General features: G+C 29.9%; 1 protein-coding gene across 3 annotated transcripts in view; it reads left to right on the forward strand.

Annotated features, from left to right (window-relative positions):
• LOC148302443 (uncharacterized) overlaps positions 1-25178 on the forward strand; it is a 194517-nt gene that overhangs the window by 15537 nt on the left and 153802 nt on the right. Inside the window, exon 1 of one of the 3 annotated variants that reach the window (XM_088271593.1) lies at positions 16233-16271. The exons of the other annotated variants lie outside the window; for them this stretch is intronic. The gene's annotated coding sequence lies outside the window, so the exon portion shown is untranslated. Of the gene's footprint in view, positions 1-16232; positions 16272-25178 lie in introns of those variants that run through there. 3 annotated transcript variants of the gene reach the window in all.

The raw sequence follows: 25178 nt of genomic DNA on the forward strand, positions 1-25178 counted from the left end.
AATTTACTAAAACAAATTTACAAGAGCGACATCTTTACGACTTTCCACCATACATGAAAATGTAGCAAAGACTCGAACCAAATTTTCTACTCTTGATTCCACGTTTCATCCAAAGGTGACGCCACTCCTGCGATACGGAAGACTTACTATATTTTGTTTGTATTTATCGTATTTTATAATACAAATAAAAAGGATGTTATTCTTACAACTAAAGAACGAAAATAATCTATTTTACAATATTACCAACAACTTTTAAATTTTCCGAAGTGAGGTCCGAATCCTGGATTATAATCACATACACGAGAAACGCCAGAAAATATTATTTTCATTTTTTATTATTTTGGCTTAAAATTTGACCAGTTAATTTATTAACGACATTTTTAATGCCCAGGCTTTCATATTCTTGTTCACCTTTAATGAGATGTCAAAAAATAATATGAAAAATGACTCCTATAATCGGAGATAATCCAGATTAGTGAACAAGTATTTGGACAAACTCAAAATGTTGTAAATATTTACTCTCTATAACATTCTCTCCGATAACGCGGTAGGTAGGTACTTATTTCAACGTTATAGAGGGGTTTACTGTATTCTCACATTACCTAAATTTTTTTATTACTACTCCTACAATTTTTAAGGCTATTAACTGAAGAATTGACTAAGAGAGATCCAGTCCATTTTCACATGCCATTATATTTTTCATTATTTTTCTACATCATTTAATAGTTAATTTTACTGTTCCGTATATGTTATAGATTGTTTTTCTGGCTTACGACGGGTTTAGACACTTTCGCTCGATTTAACGGATGATTACTTTTTTTTATTGTTGAATATAAATAGTTATTTAAATATTGCGACGGTATAAGATGGATTAATTCTCTACATATTTATTGCAATCAATATATCACTCACTCCTTTCAACAACGTCATAGATCAAAAAATTACATTTTTCAGGAGATCGTTTTTAAAGTTTAAAAATATAATAAAATGTATTAAAAATAAATATCCAGCCACTTTTTGAACATTTTACTGTGCAACAGATCTTTTTAGGGAAAACCTGAAGGTTTTTTCTCCATTTTAAAAATATTTAGTATAAAAAACAACAATTAAACAATACCTTTTCTTCAAAATGCAAAAACAACACTTTCTGCCCTGTAGTGGGTAAAAATTAAGTTAAAAATATGTCGCTATTGCTGGGATATAGTACATTTTCTGGGAATTCTGAAAACATGCACAACTGAAAATTGACGATTTTTGATATATGACGTTGAAAGGAGTGAGCGATATGTATTTCCATATTTTATAATACACTTGCTTATTATTTTAACATGTTTAAGTTTACAGCTAATAATAATAATAATAAACCCTTATCCGCACCCCAATGGTGCATAGGGCACTGCGTCATATAAACGCAGTGTTATCTTGATCGTTTACGCATGAAGGCAAGGTGATCACTCTTGCGCTTCAGGAACCAGTCCAGGGTAATATTAAATAAATATTACAGTGTAAAATCACTAATATTTATTTTCACCCCCCCTGGGAATCGAACCCGAGACCTCCAGCACGGTAGCTAAACACGCTGACCGTTACACCACGGAGGCGGACGTTTACAGTTAGAATTATAAAAAAAAGTTACGTTAAAACTAACTCTTATAATTTTAATTACAATATTATCAAACTAAAAGTGAAATCTCAATTAAAATTATCGCATTAAAATAACAATAACACCTTTTGATTTGTGATTTGTAATACACACATACATACACACACATTCAAAACTATTATTTTATTATTATTTTTTCTTTCACTCTCTTATTTGCTTATTATTTTTAATTTCATTGTAAAAAAAATGTTGTAAAACATATATGGCTGACTAAGGATTGCACCCACCACTTAGTCAAGCTGGAATAAAGAGTTATTATTATATTATTTTTTGACATCTCATCAAAGATGAAGAAGAATATGGAAGTCTGGGCATTTACGGGGCTGACGACCGTCATAGGCTGGTTTAAGTGATCACTTTACACACGTGTAACATTCACCAATTCTACCCATTATTGACAACCACACTACTCAAATTCTTGGAAGTTCTATATATATGAACCAATTTAGAAACCTTGTTCTTGAATCACTAGAACTTCACTAGACACATATATGGTGAGATGTAAAGAAGCTTTTTACTAAGCAGAAAGTCTTATATTAGTATGTGAGGTCCAAACCCTGGATTATAATCACACACATGAAAAACGCCAGAAAATACCATTTTCATTTTTATTATTAAGCTTGTAATTTGACCAGATATATTTATTTACAACATTTTGAGTACGTCCAAATACTTGTTCACAAAATCTGGATTATCTCCAATTACAGGAGTTATTTTCATATTATTTTCATGTTATTTTCATAAAATAATATGAAAATAATTCCTGTAATTGGAGATAACCAGATTTTGTGAACAAGTATTTGGACACAATCAAAATGTTGTATTATTATTATTATTTTTTTCTTTCAGTCTTTTATTTGTTTATTATTTTTAATTTCATTGTATAAAAAAATGTTCTAAAACATATATGGCTGACTAAGGATTGCACCCACCACTTAGTCAAGCTTGGATAAAGAGTTATTATTATTATATTATTAATAATACTTTTTTTTCATTAAAATCACAATCCTTAAAACATTGGTATATTTTAGAGGCTTGTCCGCAGATAGGATAGTAAGGATATGGAAAATAAACAGTTAAAAATAAATATTGCTTGAACTTACTTAAGGAATTGAGCATGTGCAAACTAGCCAACTAATTAATTGACAAACCAAACACACTCACACACACGTATATGTCTAAAAATGATAAGAAATAAACGAAAAAGGGCGTACATAACTCTATTAGAGCAATAGTGAAACTAGGGATGTTAGTATTTTCATTAATTGATTCGGCAGTAACTCTGTGGTAATACCTATCCATTTTTAATTTAAGTTTTACTAGTTAAATACAATATTGTCCGCCTCCGTAGTGTAATGGTCAGCACGCTCGGCTACCGTTCTGGAGGACCCGGGTTCGATTCCCAGGGGGGGTAAGAATAAATATGAGTGATTTTTTCACTGTAATATTTATTTAATATTACCCTGGACTGGTACTTGAAGCGGAGGGCTGATCACCTTTCCTTCATGTGTAAACGATCAAGATAACACTGCGTTTATATGGCGCAGTGCCCTATGCACCATTGGGGTGCGGATAAGGGTTTATTATTATTTATTATTATTAGTTAAATACTCATAATTATTTCTTAAAATCTGTTTGAAAATGGTGCGGAATGCATCAAAACACGTGTCACAATAGATTAAAAAGTGTTGGGTTTTTATTATAATATGTGGTTTAATCAGTCTAATATCACCATTGTATTAATGTACAGTATCCGTTAAGCCACAACATAATTTTCTCTAAATCCAGGTAATATTTTCCGTAATTAATTTTTTTTCTTAAAAAGTTGGTTTTCGCGATGAAAAAATATGTTTTTCTTCGAAATAATTATACGATTTTGAAAAAAAAACAGTTATTGAAAGGTAAGTAGTTAAAAAAATTAAAATAAAATTAACTATACATTTCCTTAACAACAAAAAGTATCCAATACACATTCTGTGTTTGCGAATATCCCCATAAATCACAAAAAGAAATAAACGAAAAAAGGTCTACGAATCTCTACGAAAGGTCTACGAACAAAGTGAACGGTGCACTGAAATCAGTTATAGCAAATAAAAATCTATCAGCGGAAGCTAAACTGGCAGTGCACAACGGAGTCCTGGTTCCAACTCTAATGTATGGAAGTGAAACATGGAGTTGGCAAAAGAAGGATGAAAGTAGACTGAATGCAGTCGAAATGCGATCTCTCAGAAGAATGTGCGACAGAACGATGTATGATAGATGTGCGAATAGTGAAATAAGGAAGGAATGCAAAGCTGAGATAAGCATTATCGATAAAATTAAGAAAGGTGTGTTGAGATGGTTTGGTCATGTGGAACGAATGAGTGACGAAAGAACGGTAAAACAAATTTATGAGGCGAATGTTAGTGGGAAAAGAAGCAGAGGAAGACCGAGAAAAACATGGCGCGATCAGGTATGCCAAATACTTGAAAGTGGTCAGGTTAGGAGTCGTAACAATCGGCGGGTATGTATGAGGAGATGCATGAACGTGGAAGAGGCGAAGAATGTTTGCAAGGACAGAGTGGTGTGGCGCTCTATTCTCTCTGCCTACCCCTGCGGGGAAGCGGCGTGATGGTTAGTTAGTTAGTTAGTTAGTGTTAGTGGGGATGTTTAGTATTTGTCATAATGTGACGTTTAATTAATCTATCTTTACCATAATATTAAAGCATTACTGGAAATGATCAATGTCCCAACATGCTCCATAATTATTTAAAAAGTTATGTGGTCTGGTCTGTAGCCGCTACTCACATCGATTATAGAAGATATTATAATAGTTGTTTTGTTCTGTAATCAGATTAAATTACTGCCAATATTAGCTGGTATAAGTGAACGCCTTGTGCGAAGTTTGCCATTCCAATTTCACTTGTCAAAAATGGTCACTTTCTTTTTCAATAATAATTATTTCATGCAGATATGTGGACTTGTGTGTGTACTCACATCCCGCGGTAACATTAGCGTATAATTATTTTTTTGTATGCGTCATGTAATCTCGAGAGTCATGCATTATATTAAAAAGTGTTTTCCAAAGATATAAGGGGAGGAAGTTGATTGGAGTGCTATGAAAGTATCCTGAAAAAGAATGAAGAATATTTACAACATTTTGAATGTGCCCAAATACTTGTTCACAAAATCTGGATTATCTCCAATTACAGGAGTTATTTTCATATTATTTTTTTGACACTTTTGATGAGATAGTCGACCCGAAGACCAACATGCACTAAAGGTTTCTGCACAAATATGCGTTACGAGCCGAGGTTAAACATGCAAAAATCGCATGTGTTTAACATTTTGTGTAGTTTTAAGTGTGTGAATGGTGCTATGGTGGTGAAGGGTGGTATTGTTTGAATGCTGTGGTAGTGATTGTCCTGACGAAGAGATGGGTACGTCTCGAAACCGGTAGACATAAAATCTCGGTGAGTCGTCATATACTAATATTATTAACACATTTGTAAAAAAACATACAAGTAATAATTAAAAAGTGGATAAAATCCAGGTTTGTGAACAAGTATCTGAACACACTCAAAATGTTGTGCATGTTCTTCTTGACTGCATTCGAGTCCGCTCTGAATGATTCGAGTGCGCTGTTTACCGCGCATTAGTTAATATTTTATTATTATTAAATTAACAGTTATTTTCCCTGTGTCTTGCCCAACGCGATGGTAATTAAACCTATTAAAAACGGATACAAAGCAGCCCGTAACGGATCCGTTAATTTATTCCAAATGAAAGTGTTCCTCAAGAGGCATAATTATTATAACTAAACACAGGAAAACGTATCTAACGTTATAATATGGCTAATTTTTCATTCATAATAGGTGAATACCTTTTACTACTCGTATGTTTTACAATTTACAAATATTTTCAATATTATTTATATTTAAAGCATTTACTTTGTGGTTAGTCATTTTTACTTATTTATTTTTTTACAAAAATGTTAAAAAAATTAGTATATAACCACTCACCGAGATTTTTTACGGGGTACGTCTCGAAACCGGTAGACGTAAAAATCTCGGTGAGTGGTTATATACTAATTTTATTAACATTAAAAAAAAAAAATTACAAATGTTTATATTCAAAACTAGCTATATCCTTTGTCCGCCTCCGTAGTGTAATGGTCAGCACGTTCGGCTACCGTTCTAGAGGTCTCGGGTTTGATTCCCAGGGGAGAGGGGTCAAATAAATATAAGTGATTTTTTTACTGTAATATCTATTCAATCTTACCTGAAGCGGAGGGCTGATCACCTTTACTTGTGTGTTTTATGTGTTAACGATCAAAATAACTCGTTTTATGATGCAGTGCCCTATGCAACTTTGGGGTGCGAAGTTTGAAGAAGATGCACGGGAAAATGTATCTAACGTTATAATGTCACTTATTTTTCATTCATAATAGGTGAATATCTTTTAAATTTGGTATGTTTTATAATTTTTAAATGTTTAAAAATAGCTATGTATAAACTGACACTCGTATATAAAATAAAACCCAATAAGGGATCCAAAATAAATTAATTGAAAAAAGATTTTAATACAGTTTACTTATATAAATATATACATATATAAACCATGCATTGGTACTTAATTATAAAACAATAAATTTACTAGAAAGTTGTATTGAAAAATATAGTCTTACACAATCGTTTAATTTGCTGTTTGCATATTATCCAATAACTGTGCTTCGGGTTTCTTTCTTACCCGACCGTTAACTTTTTATTTAAAATAAAATAATTATAAGGTATCAAGATTTTTTTAATAACATTTCAACAAAAGTGATGAAAAATATGGAAGTCTGGGTATTTACAGGGCTTACTACCTGGTTTTACTGATTACTTTATAAACATAAAGTTTAGCTTTTGCTGAAAGGTTTTTTTGGTTGTTTATATAACTGATTTCAGTGCACCATTCATGCTGTACCCAGCATTCGCCCTCTTTTTTATCTTTATTAATATTTCCATCCCTAGAAAACATATTATACTTCCTAAATATACGAAATCATCTACCTGTTCCAAAATTTCTCCATTTATTACTATTTCATATCCAGACCTACAAGCATAGCTCTTTCGAAAACCATGACTTCATCAGCAAATCACTTTTTTTTTACATATATTACACTCCTTTGACACCAATTCCTGCAGGTCTTTTCTACTATCGTCAAGAAGTACAGCATCGTCAACGTACAAAAGTCAACAGACAATCAAATCAATCATTTCGAGTCCAATATTAAAACCTTTCAGTTCTTTCATGCAATTGAACATGTAAAGATTACACAGCCACGGCGACATTACACATCCCTGTTTAACATTTTAAAGAGATGTTAAACCTGGATGAAAATTAACCATTCACCCTAATGCATGTATCGCTATCCTCGTACAAGGCTGCGATGCCTTGGATAAGTTTACTGCTTACTCCATACTCAGATAATACCTCCCACAGTTTCGTTCTATCATACGCCTTCTGAAAATCCACAAATGCACAAAAAAGTCTTTAGTTTTAGTACTACAAGTTTGATTTATCATTTTTTTCTACAGAAGTCACCACTAAATTTAATAAACTAAATTAATTCATTGTAAAAGTACATCATCTCTCTAAAAATTATGACTTCAAATGCATAATCATTAATAATGTACAATTAAATTAACTTGCAATGACTCAGAAAAAATGGATTTTAACCACTGTTGAACTTTCGAACAGCCAGTAATTATTAATAATAGAATGTGCACTAATAATATTCGTAAAAATGCTTAAATCAACGTAATATGATTTCTTCAGCATAATGAAATACTAGGGTGGAGCGATAGCCGATTAAAAAAAGTACTTTTATATATATTGAAATGTTACAACCTAAATATATTTAGATAAGGTGCAATAATCAATAACTCGCAACTCAATTTTCTTTAAACCCAGGTAACATTTAACATAATTGTTTGTTTTTCTTTACACTCTGTTTTTGTATTGATAGAATTAGTTTTTTTTCAAAATAAATATATGGTTTTGAAAAGAAAACGCTATTGAGAGGTAAGGTGTTAAAAAAATATACAAATATATTTTCAATATAAATTTAAAAAAAAAAACTTCTATTCCGTCTTGATCCTCATAACTGAAGGTTGTAACTTTATTTGCATTTAAAAAAAAAAAACTAATTCCAATATATGTATGTTCTAAAAAAAATTAACGTAGAGAGACGTGTGGCCCATCACGTAGCCAGTGGCTTACTGAATTCTATGTTTGGGAGTAGGGCTTTAATGGTTGTTATTTTCAATGCGGTGCCCTATGCAGCACTGGGTGTTGATAGGAGTAAAAAAAACTAAGAATTCTTTCAAATTATATTTTTTATTGATTCGGCATTAACTTCGTGAACTATATTCTTTAAAAATTAAATACTTGTAATAAACCACTTAATGAGTTTTATTTAGTTTTAATTTTCACCTGTAGATAAACTCTGTTAGTTTTTTAAATTAGTCGTGTATAATCTAATTAAACCCATTAAGTGGTTTATTACAAGCGTTAAATTCTTTAAAAATCATAATAACTACATAGTTAGTAGTATATTCGTCAGTTTCTATTTGTCAAAAGCATATCTAGCCAAAAATAATGTTAAATCATATAGGCTGTTTTTAATGAAATAAAAAAAATCATACACCAGCCTATTATTTAATATCATCAAACCGAGTTAACTGTTACAATATTGATATGAAATAAAATTGCAAAAAAACGTATCGAGCCACCTTAATGCCTAATCTGATTAGTCATGTTGTGTATAACGGACGAACGGACGGAACGGGATCGAGAGAACTGTAATTTAACTATTATATTTATTCAGATAGTCCGCGGAAAAAACGCACGACATGTGTTTTGAAGTAATTTCTTTGTACTCCGTTGGTATTTTATGCCATATCCGTATATCGCAGCGGGAGAAGCCTATAAAATTATACCAAGAAGGAACCAAAGAGAGAGACTTTTGGTCACACGACCAAGAAACGAAGAATTTCATTGAGAGAAAGACAGAATAATGAATTCAAAGAAGATGTACATTCTTACTTTCAGCAAATAAAGGATAAATTTAATTATTGAAATAATTATATTTTAACTTTGTTTTAAAATCACTATAAATATTTAATTATAACATAATTATAATGTCTACAGGTTTCGAAGCTAACCGCTTCTTTATTAAGACTAATTAATACAAAAACACTATCTACTTAACAATTTTCAAAATATTTTGACGATTAGGCAAAGGAGCTTGGGTAGATCTCAAGTGCCTTTTTTTGTATTGATTAGCAGTCAAAAGGGTCGGGTGATTGGAAACATATTTAATAACGGAATTATAGAAAAATCGTTTATTTGAGTATTTATTAGTTGTAAATTATTATTAATTGCCTTTTTAATTTAAAATATTTCTATGCAATCTAATTTATGTAGGTCCTCTGCTGCATGTGTAATATATATTTAGGCCTTTATTTTTATTAAATGAATGATTATTTTCTAAAAGATGATTTGCAAATTCAGAAAAATTATTATTATTTAGACATTTTGTATGCCCTTTACATCGGATATTAAAATTTCTAGATGTTATTCCTATATGTAAGCTGGGACACGATGAGCACTGTAAGGAATAAATTCTTACTTTATTATATTTATCGACTTTATCTATGTTATTTCTTAATACTAAAGTAAATGTTATGCATATTTTAGTTGTCTAAACTTTGAACGAAGCATCTATCGTTTTTATATGAAAATATATAGAAGTTTGAGTATTATAAGCTTTTACAATCAAGTATTTGTGACCATTAAATTCACCATTCTGCCCATTGTTGAACATCCACATTGCATTAATTTTTATAAAATGGATTAAAATGTATACGTAATGGTCTGGATTCCTTTCACAAGCTAGTAGTTATTTAAAAGATTTGAAAGTGTATCTGATAGTGGCGCCATTAGTCAGAAAAATTTGTAAAGTATATGCGCAAATTTTCGTTTTAAAATTGAACAATATGTAAACGTTATTGCGGTGTAAATCTTTCCATGATGAAAAGTCAGACAGTAGGTACTGAAAAAAAAATACCATGAAAGTTCAACACGACTCAAGGGTGATTTGTCAATGAAAGCCTACTGAAAAAATGTCATAATGAATCGTTATATGTAGCTTACTCCAATTTTAATATGTTACCACAAATTTTATCACCTTAAACACTTCACGTTCACAAATCTTGCCATTATTGAACATCTACCTTTATTGCATTTTTTAAAGGATGTATATATCGCTCACTCCTTTCAACAACGTCATATATAAAAAAAACTTGATTTTTCAGGAGATCGTTTTTAAAGTTTAAATATATATGACGTTGTTGAAAGGAGTGCGTGATATATTGGATTCATTTCGTATGTTAATTGTCATTTTCAAAGATGTGGAGACGGTGGTGCCCTCAGTTGAAAACTTGTGAAGTATATAGTTTTCTCCAGTTGAACATATGCAAAATTCATTCAGAATTAGTTCATATATATTATTAGGAGAGAGATGCTGATATGATAAAAATGTTACCATAAAAGAAGTTTCAAGAGTTGACCCAGACTTAGAGAAGACTGGATATTATTGAGGTAATAAAATCACACATGACAACCGGTTTAAAAATGTCACCCTCATTATAAATAAAAGTTCTGAAGTAAGGTCAAGTTATCGTCATTAATAACTTCCGTATCAAATCGATGTTTGCTATAAAATACCCATATCAAATCAACTTTTAGCATCATAAAACGCATATTAATTGCGAATATCATTTTGTTTCTTTTTTAAAGAGCCACTTGACATTTTATCAATATCACTTTTTTAACCACAATAATGGGTAGAATTGGTGAATGTTACACGTGTGTAAAGTGATCACTTAAACCAGCCAATGACGTTCGTTAGCCCCGTAAATGCACAGACTTCTTCATCTTTGATGAGATGTCAAATAATAATATTTATATTTATGATTATTTAATTATTTTAAAATGATTATAATTATTAAATTACTTTTATAATATTTTTTTAAAGATTTTACTAAAACAAGGTTCTTCTCGCCTTTTTGGATGACGGTTTATAAATATATTGCATACTTTCTTAATAAATTTTTAGTTTGATTCATATTTTAAAATTGGTTTATTATTTAAATTCCATATCACATCGGTCTGCCTGTACAGTGCGCAGTGTAAAGATTAGCGTGCATTCTGCATCATTTTCAAACACCGTATACGAAGCTATCATAAGCCTAAATTTTAGAATGGTGTCCTTAGGACGTTGAGGTATGAAGAGGGGGTAGGAGCTGTTTATTTTTATTTATTTTTTAATTCTTTTTTATTTACATGATAGATTTTAAGAAAAAGTGGTATTTACTAAGTAAAATTTGAATAAAAAATTGATAGATATTACCACAAAGTGACTCCGAATCAAATGATGAAATATTTTATGTTTTGTAAAATAAAAACCAGGAAATAAGAAGGGCAACCGATATGCTGAATGGTCGCGCATAATTTATAATTTCTTACAATTATCATCATTATTAACAGTACATTCAATCGTTGCTGTGCGCTATTTATTTCTTAAAAGGTCACTGGGCTATTTTTCCTGCTATTATCCTATAAAAACTAGTAGACCATTGACCAATCACATATTAATTATTATTTTACGCCACCCAAACAATTTCAAGTCGATAAAAAAACCTTCAAACGAATATCATTATGTTTTTAGTGTACGGCCATTATTTCAACATTCGAATATCTATGATACCTCGTTTTTCCGCAAATTACTGTATTAAGTTTACTTTCATCCTTCTTTTCTCAACTCCATGCTTTACTTTCATACATTGTGTTTGGAAACAGGACCCCATTGTGCATTGCCAGTTTACATTTCGTTTAAAGGTTTTCATTTGCTGTAACTGATATCAGTGATCCATTCACGCTGTTTTTATCGTTCACTCTCCTTTCTTTATCTTTCCATCATTAAAAATACTACTTTAAAATGCAGTGTACTTTTTAAACTGTATTATATATATATATATATATATATATATATATATATATATATATATATATATATATATATATATATATATATATATAAAAATATATATATATATATATGTATATATATATATATATATATATATATATATATATATATATATATATATATATATATATATATATTATGTATATATATATATATTATATATATATATATATATATATATATATATATATATATATATATATATATATATATATATATATTTATATATATATATATATATATATATATATATATACATATATATATGTATATATATATATATATATATATATATATATATATATATATATATATATATATATATATATATATATATATATATGTATTTATATATATATTTTTTTATTATATATATTTATATCATAATAAAAATTCGCGTCGGGCGCAGTTGGGTAGATGCTGGGAAACTGGCGTCACGGGTTCGATTCCCGCCAATTTCAAAATGAATTCGAGAAATATTAATTTTCAATTATTTTGCGGATATAGATCCTAACTATCCTTTCTGAAGACAAGCCTCTAAAATAGAGGTTGTATGGATTATTCCTTTTTTTTAATATTTTGGTTTACATTTTGGGGGATAAATTTCTCTTTTTTATATTTTACATTTCAGCATTGGAATTTTTTAAGTTTTTATGTTATCCTCGATCGAATTTTTGATTTAGTGTGTATCATCCTCGGAAAAAAACTGTTCACACAGGCCAAACAAAATAGCTCGGCGGGCCAATGGTTGTCCATATATATTTTAGACCAGGGGTCGGCGACGTGTGGCTCGCGAGCCATATATGGCTCTTCGAGAAAATTCTTTGGCTCTTTGTAAAATTCAAAATGACATTTTCCAAGAAATTATGATATGTTTTTTTTATTGTACCGTCCATAAAAGGAATGAAAACTTTAAAATATGTTTGTACTTTAGTTTTATTCTGTCTTCTTTACTCAATAAATTAAGAGTAAAATACTTGATACGTAGTAAAATTCATAAATCGTTGAATGTACCTTATCGTTTAACGTACGAGTACCTTTAAACGTTGTTCGTGTAATAGAAATACTTGAAAAAACTGTTTATTTTAATAGAAAAATGCGTTATCAAAACCTTTTTTCGCTGATTTATACAAATACGATAGATGTATGAATCTGTGCAATAAAAGTATCTGTGAAGAAAAAAAATCTTTTACTTAAAAACACTTGTAGGTTGCTTTTAACATTCAATCAAATCATTGTAAATTTAAAATTGGCTCCTCAAAATTTTCCAAACCGTTTTGCTACTCACGGTTTGCTTTCTAGGTCCAAGAGGTTGCCGACCCCTGTTTTAGACGATTAAAACAAAATTATGAGTAATTTGTAAGCAAGCGTCGAATGGAGATTATTAATCTATTTATTTAACTAATCACATTGTAATTACTGTACCATAAATCACGACAATTCATCATTCTTCTACTGCCGTCTCTTATGAATACACCATGGAAAATGTGTATTAATCTCGTCATACTAGTTGTCCATAGACGAGTTCACATACAACATCATTGACAGAAGAGAAATCTCGTATTATAAAAACGTGAAATCAAACGACTTTTCTGAAAATGCAGGTTTCTCAGTATTGACGCTTATTTCTTGCATAGAACATTTTAACTATTTGTTATGACGAGGAAACTTCTAATGATATCACTTGGTATGGGTAAAAGAACTAAGATAAGTAATCTACAGCCAACAATATAGATTTTAAGATAGATATATAAATATTTTGTAGTAATCTTTATGTTTCTATGGTTAACTATAATTGGCTTGTTTAATTTAAATCCTTTAATTGTTTTGTTTTACATGTGTTGCTGCTGTTAACCCAAATAAAGAAAAAATATATATATGTATCGTTTTCTCGCATTTAAATTGTATAATCTCAAAACTTACTAATTTTACAGGGAAGCGTTTTAAAAGTTTAAAGTGTGATATTTTTAATAATAATGATATTTTCAACGCTTTTATTTTTATTTTTTGCTAGTGAAATTATCTCTCTTTCAAAGCAGAATTAAATATTAATAATGTAACATAGTAGATAAATTTAAGAAAAAAATATTTTTTCGCCGTAAAACAATTTGTAATTTCATTATACTTATAAAATGCACTAGTGCAAAGAAATGTCAGTACAAACTTATGAAAATCTAATAAATATTACATTTAAAATAACATCAGGTCAACTATAGACAAGTCTATGATGATTGACAGTCTTCAGCAATGTTTTTATTAAATATTTTAAAAAATGTATTAATCAAAATACTTTCTCATAATTTCTCTAGTACCATATACGTTAAATACTACCTCAAGGGTGATTTTTATACCGTTCACTCTTTTCAACTACATCATTTATAAAAAAAGTTAATGTTTCAGGAGATCGTTTTTAAAGTTTAAGAATATAATAAAATGTATTAAAAATAAATATCTAGCCACTCATTGAACATTTTACAATGCAACAGATCTTTTTAGTTAAACCCGATGGTTGTTTTCTCGATTTGAAAAATATTTAGCATATTTAAAAAACAAATTAAACAATACATTTTCTTCAAAATGCAAAAACAACAACTTTCTGCCCTGTACCGGGTAAATATTAAGTTAAAAATATGCCGCTTTTACTGGGATATAGTACATTTTCTAGGCATTCCGAAAACATGCAAAACTGAACATTTACGATTTTTGATATGTGACGTTGTTGAAAGGAGTGAGCGATATTACAGACGTGCACATATAAAAATATGAGAATTGATCAATGTCAGAATTGAGAAAATGCCGCTAGGTAAGGGATGTAATTAAGGTGTAATTAAGTACGGTGTCGATAAAATGTTATGTATTTATTACCTATGCATACATCAAACAGCTGTTGGCGGTCTTATAGTTCAGTTATATTACCGCATTCTTAGCCGCATACTTATACAAAAGATTATAACAAATAACATCATACAATTTTTGGGCAATTCAACACCCATCTTTTCTAATTATCGTGAAATTTAAAAAAAATACTTTTTACTAGCTTGTTGATCAAAACTGGAACCGTAGAACAGGGCTGCTTGAACTTTGATGTGTTACTTGAGACCAATACAAAAAATATTTAGATCTGTATTTGGTCTACAATAATGAACGTATCGACATGATTCATTGTTTCCCTGACAGGTGAACACTTATTGTCATGATACGTTCTTTATTGTAGACCAAATACAGATTTAAATATCTTTTTTGTACTGGGCTCAAGTAACACATCAAAGCTCAAGTACCCCCGTTCTACGGTAAATATTATGTTAAATATAATATGCAAAAAAAATGTGTGTAATAAAAAAAAATAATCGAGTGAACGTTATTTTATTTACATATGTACTTTTTTAATTCGTATTTTTCCTCTCCACAAATAGTTGCCAAAGATTGCTTTTTATACAACTTTCAATTTTTTTTTATTTTTAAATCCTTTAATTTTGTGTAATTGGAGCAAAAATCGGAGCATCTGATATATATTTTTTTGATTGAAAAAACTTTAAATTAATGAGCCATGAAAGTATATTAGGATGGTTTGAACTAAAAGTAATGCACGCATCTAAGAAAAGTTATTAGATATGATAAAAACTACTATTAATCACGACGCGGTACAGAATAATTAAAAAAAAATAACATGGCCCCGGGCGCGGTAAGTGGAGATTATAATGCGAACGAAATTTAGTTTCGAAAAATTAGCGCATGCGGTTTTCGGTAGTTTCTCTTTTACCGCGAGACATGTGGAGGTACGGAACTGGGAACATCCCAAGATCTCTCACACACACTAGCTTCCGTCTTATGTTACACTACACGACCGGCTCAACACATCCAAGCACACGGGTCTTGCGGCTAACAGTATTTCATTGCTGAACGAACCATCCAACGGTCCAGATCGCGCATACTTCACGTAAATACCATGTGAGTTTGACGTTTCATAGAACGAACTTCTATGACTTTTCAAAAATCGATTTCCCGCTTTTCGCGTTGTTCAAAAAAAAAACTTACGAGCGGCTAGAAGTCCAAATTCCATCTGTCACCAAACGGCGGGAAATTAAAACATTTATGTGAAAAGTTCTGAAAATTTTGAATGTTCCAGTGTTTTTTTAAATATATATATTTTTTTTAATCAAAATTAGGATTACCGATTACGTTGGAAGTGTGCCTTGAAAATACGTGATCGATTTGCGAAGCAGAAGTTTGTTTGACTAACGCAACGGTCATTATGCGGTCCATGTTTTGCACGACCCAATGATTATCTCATGTTAAAACGACTACATATTAGTATTCAAATCGGATTCCTGACCTGTGTTTATCTAGTCACGTGTTGTGGTTATTTCTGTGGAATTAAAAAAATACATAATTAAATCAAATTACGACAATTTCTTTAAGTTAATGGCAACTTTGATTTGATTTTGTTCAAAAGTGTTAGTGAACCGCAAACATTCCCAAGGATTATTTCACTATAGGGGGAAGGAAGGTTGATTGCAATCCATCATACAGGTATGTTTTTATTTGTAATACTCGTAAAATAAAATAAAACAAACATTTAGTAATATAAAAACGACATGATTTTGAGTTGTAATCGCGCTCAGCGCACAGATCTCCGGTTAACAGAAAATTAAAATGACATAATCTGAAACCACTTATATTATTAATATTTTTAAAATTATTTTTTTACGTAGGTACTTACTTTTCTATATTTGTATTATTATTTTACTATCATTTTGACAGTTGGTCTTCAAAATTTTGATCTATGTATTCTGTTATATTTTTGTTAGGCAAGTACGAGTATCTGAGTATATTCTAATAAGAATTCGGTTTAGTTATAGTCACCCTTAAAAAATGTATTTTTTAAGAATAATTTAAAAATAGAAAACAAGCGGAAAAACTTTACGAAGAAGAATTTCTTATAACATAAATAAGTTAAACCTAACATTATGAGAATCCCTTTTTATTTTAAATTCTATATAAATACCGATTTTTCATTGTGAGTAGTAAGTGCATAGCGACGATTAAAACGTCTTTAAACATAACTTTGACATAAATGTTAGTTGGTAACAATATCTTACGTTAGACCAAGCATTACAGCTAATTTAACTCTGAAAGCTGATAAGATCAAATCAAGCGCAGGACTGATCACCTCGTCTTAATGCAATTAACGATCAAGCTATCGCAGTCATTACGAAGTAATGATATAAGATTGGTTAATAGATACAGATATGAGTAAGGAGAAACTTTGGATAAGGTACACAAGAAAAGGAAGCAAAGCAAAATTATTAAATATTATTTAAAATCTCACTCAAATATAAGATTAAAAAAAAACATTATAATGATCCAATAAGGTATTATTTCACCAAACCTTGCCATTAAAGTTTCAGCACAATAATAACAATATAAAAATACGCTATATTAAAAAATATCCCGTAATTTTTAGGCAGCTTTATTCATCTGCGGATCAATACTACATAATTGATAACTGTTACTTTTCAGTGAATAAATATCTTATTAGATGTAATCATGCGTTTTTTTTGTTTAGACCAAAAATAACTTTAAACTACGTCGAAAACTCACTTAAACCACATTTATCTATATAAATATATATATATATATATATATATATATATATATATATATATATATATATATATATATATATATATATATATATATATATATATATATATATATATATATAAATATATATATATATATATATATATATATATATATATATATATATATATATATATATATATATATATATATATATATATATCGTTAGCCGTAATGTATGGGATCCTTGTTTCATCCATCCTATTGACATAGTCTCTCCAAAATATTATTCTTTCTCTACTGTATTTTAATGACATATTTTGTCTCACGGATTCGCCTTTATATGTACATATTTGTTCAAAAAGCGTTATTATTGATTTTTAATGCACTATAATTGATTTGTTGATGTTCAACATTTGGGTTGATACAATCTAATTAAAACAGGAATAGAAAGACAGGATAAATGTCTTTTCGCCATGAATTTTGTCAAACTTTCAAATATAATAAATCATGCTCTACATTAATTAACACTTTTGTTATTTTTAAAAATTTTAATTTTAATCCACTAACTACTAACTTTTAATCAAAATATTTATAATTTTACGAATAATGATTAATTTTCTTCGCTTTATATTTATTTAAAAATATTTTATCACATTTGTTATCTTCTTAGGACGTGTAGCTATTATTTAAAGACAACAACCGTATGTGCGTTTAATTGGATCACACTTCTCTAAAAGAAACAAAAAGTTAAACAAAGCACTATTTATTCTAGATTTTTTTAATATACGATAAATTATAAATAATTATTCATTATATACTTTTAAATACTAATTGGTCTAAATTCAATTCACGTCTTCGTGTAATTAACGTTTGAGATGATTATTCGTTAATACGATGAGGTGCACTATGCATTGTTGGATGTAGATAAGGTTAGAAGAAAAATAAATACAGAATCTAAAAAAATCATTTATCGATCACGAATATAACCGAAAGCATTGAGTAGAAACTGGTATTTAAATAAACACATTGTCCATTGGTTAGTTTTTTTAAATTACTTAACGTCCAAGTGACTCTGAAATCTAGCTACAGCTTATGCAGTACCGCTTATCATGTTCGTAATTAGGCTCCAACTTTATAGGCTTCTCGCCTATTCCTACCTGTAAGTGGGTTTGCTATTTATTTTTCTATAATTTGATGTAATTTATGAGTAAAAATTCGTGTCTAAAACACTGAATTCCCTAACGTCCAAGTGACTATGAAATCTAGCTACTACGGCTTATGCAACACCGATTATCATGGCCCTTCTTAGGCTCCAACTTTATGATTTTCTAGTCTATTTCTATGTGAGTGGGTTTACTCTTTATGTTTAAAGTTGCTATAATTTCATGTAGTACACGAGTGAAAATTCTTGGCAAAAACACCGCTATCTTGCAGGCATGAGTATAAACAGTTCGACGATTTTAAGTTTGCAATTAAGTGTAGTAAAAGTTAATAATATAGTAGGTGTACGATTTTAGTTCTATGATTTTTCTTAGTGAGTTTTCATAGGAAGTGAATTTACTTTTGTACTGGGTCTTATTATTATTGATTTATTTATCATGTCAGACAGTGGATTGTTCACCCTACGAATAATCACTTAATGATCTGTAAACCTTGTACATAATAAGAAAGGTCAATAATAATGCAATTTCCATATAAAAAAAACAACCCTTCGAACAATATGTCAATATTATAGGTATCCCAACTTGACAACTATAAAATAAAGTACCTTACCTAACACTTATATACTTTCTTGAATGTTTTTTGAAGATACTTAGTGGCACATTTATCAAACTTTATAAAATAAAACAAATTTGTTTTTACTCAACAGTTTTACATGTACATGTTAAACCCTGATGATGACAAGGTTCTTGTCGAAACCGGTTGGAGAAAAAGTGTACCAATAAAAAAGTGGTTAAAAACATAGTTGTTTTATTTTATAAAACTTATATACCTTACTATTTATTTGATATCTCAATTAAGATGAAAAAGCATATGGAAGTCTGGGTATTTACGGGGCTTACGACCGTCATAGGCTGGTTTAAGTGATCGCTTTACACACGTGTAACATTCACTAATTCTACCCATTATTGACAACCACAATACTCAAAATCTTGGATTTTTTAAATATTTGATCTAATTTGGAAACATTGTACAAGAATCACTAGAATTTTCACTAAAGACATCTATTGGTGAGATGAAAAAGCTTTTTTTTAGTAAGCAGATTTTTTTATTTTTGTTAATACTGTCTGAACTATCTCTACACTTGTACAATGAGACTAAATATCACAATCTCGGTTGTTTTTTCTTATTTTTCTTAGTACATATTTGTATTTAATTAAAGTCATTGAAGTCATACCTAAGTCTTTACATTTTTTTTGTAACGATTCGAACACATCTCAAATTAAATGTTGATCCGGCAGACGTATAAGGCAGACAGCTGTAAATCGTCTGACTTCTATGGTTACCTGTAAGCGTAAACGTTCTGCTCCAATTTAATATATTTTTTCTGAATGCCCAATACCTTAATCCAATAATGGTTTACTTTTGTTTTGTGTTGCCATCGAAAAAACATAACTGATTTAAGTTTTAGTATTTTGAAAATTGTTACATTAAAAAAGATACATTTTATAAAAAGGTACTATTACTACTTTTAAAGAAACAAACAAAATAGCTTCTTAATACAATCATTCAAAACCTCGTTATTTTCAATAAGTCTGGGTGTTTGTCATGTATTTTTCACATTTACTGTCCCTATCCTTACTATTATACCTGCAGACAAGCATCTAAAATAGACGCTTTATATTAAAAAAAATGTCAATCTTATTTTCTTTAGAAACCAAAGAGCCTTAAATTTGTAGCCAATCAAAATTCGTCATGCATTTTTACGATGATATTACACTTACAAATAATAATTTTGAAAACAAAAGTACCACTTTGCGACATATTTTCTCATATTAATGAAATGATGTTTACTTACAAGCAATCTTATTAAAATGAATGTAGATATTATTGTTTAAATTTACTAATAAAGTAACGTTAAAATCTACATCATACGTTGCAGCCCAGTATAATAACAAAATTACGAATGAAAAGACGTCACATGTTAATACCTAGTATTTATATATATTTTTTGATATACGATTATGTTTAGAAATTAAATATATTTAATTAAAAACACCAATGTAACCCTACATTACAAAAATGCGATATTTGAGGATCATTTTCAGTTTTATTGTTTGCTAGCTGTACCCGGTCATATGCTGCTATGGCTTAATCTGTATAAATAGAAAAAATGGAAAGAGAATGTACACATTTATAATAAGTTTTGTGATTCTTATGGGTTCCTATGTACATAAATAAATACGCTGTCCCCATGGTCAGTTTTTAGTATTGAGTGCTTTGCTGTTGCGTTCAACAAATTGAGGTACAAAATCTGTTTGTACCTGTCTGTCCGTAAAAACTGTCCGAAAATTTATGTTTTTGCCTGTCACCGGTAAATCACCTGTCGCAGATGTACATAAATATAAAATGACGCATGTATTTGAATGCAACGTTGTTTCAAAATTTCAAAATAATCGGTAAAAACCTTCAGACGGTATAAATTATTTTAAATAAACCATCGTTTAGTTTATTTGTTTTTAAAGTATGTAAATTAAATTGGTCTTACATTTATATTATTTTCTATGGAAAAACTACGTAAAATACTCAACTACGCAGCGCAGTGAATCCATTTTGCGGTTGCAATTTTCTCAACCATCGAAGGCACCACAGGATACTTTATACATAGGAACATGACTCGAAAATACCACGATTGTGTTTTAAGATTACGTGAGAGTAATCATTTCACCACCTTTACACAGGATAATAAGGAATTTTACAAACCCCTAATTACCCTAAAAAAGTATACTTTTTTATTATTATTTATTTAATATGGTTATAACGCTGGAAAAGTGAACAGCCCCCCACTTCAGGTACCTACCAGTCCAGGGTAATATTGAATAAATATTATAGTGAAAAAATCACTTATATTTATTTGACTCCCCCTGAGCAACCGAGCGTGCTGACCATAACACTACGGAGGCGGACAAAGAGGAGAAGATTTAGTATGTTATATATAATTGCGGTTTAAAAATCAGTCAATTATTTTACAACTATGTATTTAGCTACATACTTTCAGTTAAACGACGATATGAAACACTGTACCAATAACAAATATATTATTATTTGTAGAAAGGCGACCGCCGGTGGCCACTTTAATTATTTTATATGTTATTACCTTAAACATAAAAAAATATATTTCCATAACAGCACACAGTCAATGATTAATTTATAAAATTACGCTGAGAAAATATAATACGAAATCGTGCGGTTACTGTCCCACTTAGAGCGTTTACGTCTCGACGAGATCAATCTCATGGAAAGTTCTTTGAATTTGTAGAAAGGTGTCCTTTGATTGGTTATTGATACTTGTTGAATCTCGGGTGCTGGAGAAACTTTTTGCACTTTCACTCCGTGAATATTATCCGCCGATGGGTCATCGTACCGTCAAGTTTCACTGATTTTTAAGAGCAAGACTCCAAGATCAATGCCAATATTTAGATCATTTTAATCCATATTCGAAAGCCTGTCTGCATCTTGATTCGAATCTCGATTCGTATTGCTCTCGAAGCGATTTATTGTTTTCGATTAATTTTCGATTCGGTATTATTTAGATCGCAAAATTTGGAATATATAAACTCTTAACTATGGTATATTCGTGCGTTACAATATATTTAAAGTAATTAATTGAGCATTACATTAGTTCTATAATCATAGTGTAAAACTCGGACAACTAGATTCATTCATATTTCAAATTAGTTTTCTACTTTGAAAGCAAACTCATTCATGCGATTGTTTTAGACTCGTTTTGTGTTTATAACACCCGATATGATCAATATTTTCATTCATCATTTTCTTTTGGAAAATTCGCCTTCGAAAAAACGTCATTTTCGTATGTTGGCAATGAATGACGTCACAGAAACGATGGAGTTATTTTAATGTTGGTGTTGTTGCTAAATTATTGGCGGCTCTATTTATTGATGTCTATGGTCCACCCTCCCTACTACTATTACAGCTCTATAAATCATAGACAATAAACCATATGACGTCATAAAACGTTCGATGACGGAAATTTGATTACGTATGCAAACGCACATTTTTCGTTTTATTATAATATCTATACTTTAAACTTTAATATCTCCCTTAGTTCCCTACAGATTTCAATAAGAATGTTATCGATAGTCTTGTGATTTTTCATATTCATTTATTAGCCAATCATCCTACATCCTGATAAAGGCCTATTCACCATTAGACTATCAAACTGATGACCTTTGGGATAGAATTAATGTCTCCCACATTCGAGTTTTAGTAGTCTACATATGTACCTATAGTACATGCATCAAAACATGTGAGGGGACATTGGAGTAAGTGTAAACGTATGGTGATTCTGGACGATTTTATCTTGAGTAGGATTCGATAATCGCTCACCGATATCACTGCCAGCAGTAGAATATTATGTATTATTGAACAGAAAGTTTAGATTTTAATTGTTGGGTAATATATCCAAAATAAAACTAGGTTTATGTTGGATTGAATTCTACATTTATTTATGTATATCTTAATACGTGACGCGTTTCGTCTTCTTAGGACATTATACAATACTCGAGAGTGTTTGATAATGTCCTAAGAAGACGAAATGCGTCACGTATTAAGATATACATCAATAAATGTAGAATTCAATCCAACAAAAACCTTGTTTTATTTTGGATATATTACCGAACAATTCAATATGGAATTCTACCAACTGTCTGCAGTTCCAATATTTTTTTTAATTTTAATATCTCCCTTAGTTCCCTACAGATTTCAATCAGAATGTTTTCGATAGTCTGGTGATTTTTCGTATTAATTTATTATCTAATAATCCTACATCGTGACAAAAGTTTATTCTAATATTTTTAATTTGATGATCCCCTCCCCCCCATTCCACTACCTTACTTTTGATTTGCACGTGTTCATATGGAATGAAATGAGGAGAAAGTAAAAAAGGGACATATATTATGAATGGGGCATCATTAATCTTACTTTTTATTGCACTTTTTACTACCCAAATAGGTATCCAGTTTCTAATATGTATCTGACTAAAAGTTAAAAGTAAACACTGAAAAAATATTTGTGCTATTGAGTTGAGCACAGACGTACGATTTTTCGACTAAACATAAAATAATTTTTTTCTTCATCCATCAATGTCCGCCTCCGTAGTGTAATGGTCAGCACGCTCGGCTACAGTTCGGTCCCGGATTCGATTCCCAGGGGGAGTCAAATAAATATAAGTGATTTTTTCACTGTAATATTTATTCAATATTACCCTGGTCTGGTACCTGAAGTGGAGGGCTGATCACCTTTCCTTCATATATAAACGATCAAGATAACACTGCGTTTATATGACGCAGTGCCCTATGCACCATTGGGGTGCGGATAAGGGTTTTCTCTCTCCTTCAATGTCCCAAGGATACAAATCTAAAATTGAGACTTATGTAGCTGTACATACGGTATTTAAAATTGAAGCGGAATGCATTGATTTTAAGAAAATGTGGTATTTACCAAGTAAAACTTGCAATGCAAATTTTCATACGTCATTAACTAGCTAAGAGTGTGGCTTGTCAACATAGTTGAATTCCACAAAAATAGTACCAAAGAATTAGCAGATTTATACCAATCTCTTTGCATGTTTTAAAATTGAAATGATATCCATAACAATTACATATAAAAATGAGCCTTTTTGCGTCAGCGACACACAGAAACCGTCATAATTTAATAAATTAAAACAGAAATAATTATCTTACTCGACTTCCAAATCTTCTTCAATTTTATTGCCCGTTTTATTTCTTCGGCTTTAGTTAGTTCTTGGAAAAAATCTTTCAAGCAATAAATTTATTTAAATTAGCTGTTAAATAGTAACTACTTCTTTCCGGAATTCGTAATTTAATTGCCAAAATGACGGAAACTTTCTAACATTTTCTTTTTGTTTGTTGTGAAAACATTTCTGGTACCTACCCGTGTCTACTGTACATCATTCAGTGAACATTAAAATGCAGAAACAATGGTCACATTCTCAATGGAATAATCATTACACTGATAATACATTTTATTATTACGGAGCTCTTAGAATTTTCTTAAGAACAAATTTTATGGTTAAATTTAAATAAAAAGGCTAATAATATAAATTAATAAACGCTGTCACTGCTGCTTACATAATAAGAGATACATGTCGCTCACTCCTTTCAACAACGTCATATATAAAAAAAACTTGATTTTTCAAAGGATCGTTTTTAAAGTTTAAAAATATAATACAATGTATTGAAAATACATTGTATTACGGATGATTACTTTTTTTACTGTTGAATATAAATAGTTATTTAAATAATGCGACGGTATAAGATGGATTAATTCTCTACATATTTATTACTATCAATATATCGCTCACTCCTTTCAACAACGTCATATATCAAAAAACTTGATTTTTCAGGAGATCGTTGTTAAAGTTTAAAAATATAATAAAATGTATTAAAAATTAATATCCAGCCACTTATTGAACTTTTTACTGTGCAACAGATCTTTTTAGGTAAAACCTGAATGTTTTTTCTCCATTTAAAAAATATCTTCTATATTTAAAAAAATAATCAAACAATACCTTTCTTCAAAATGCAAAAACAATACGTCTGCCCTGTAGCGGGTAAATATTAAGTTAAAAATATGCCTCTTTTGCTGGGA

This window comes from Brachycentrus maculatus, unplaced genomic scaffold (assembly GCF_059751285.1).
Source record: "Brachycentrus maculatus isolate JH-2025_06_01 unplaced genomic scaffold, ASM5975128v1 h1tg000452l, whole genome shotgun sequence".
NCBI classification, from domain to species: Eukaryota; Metazoa; Arthropoda; class Insecta; order Trichoptera; family Brachycentridae; genus Brachycentrus; species Brachycentrus maculatus.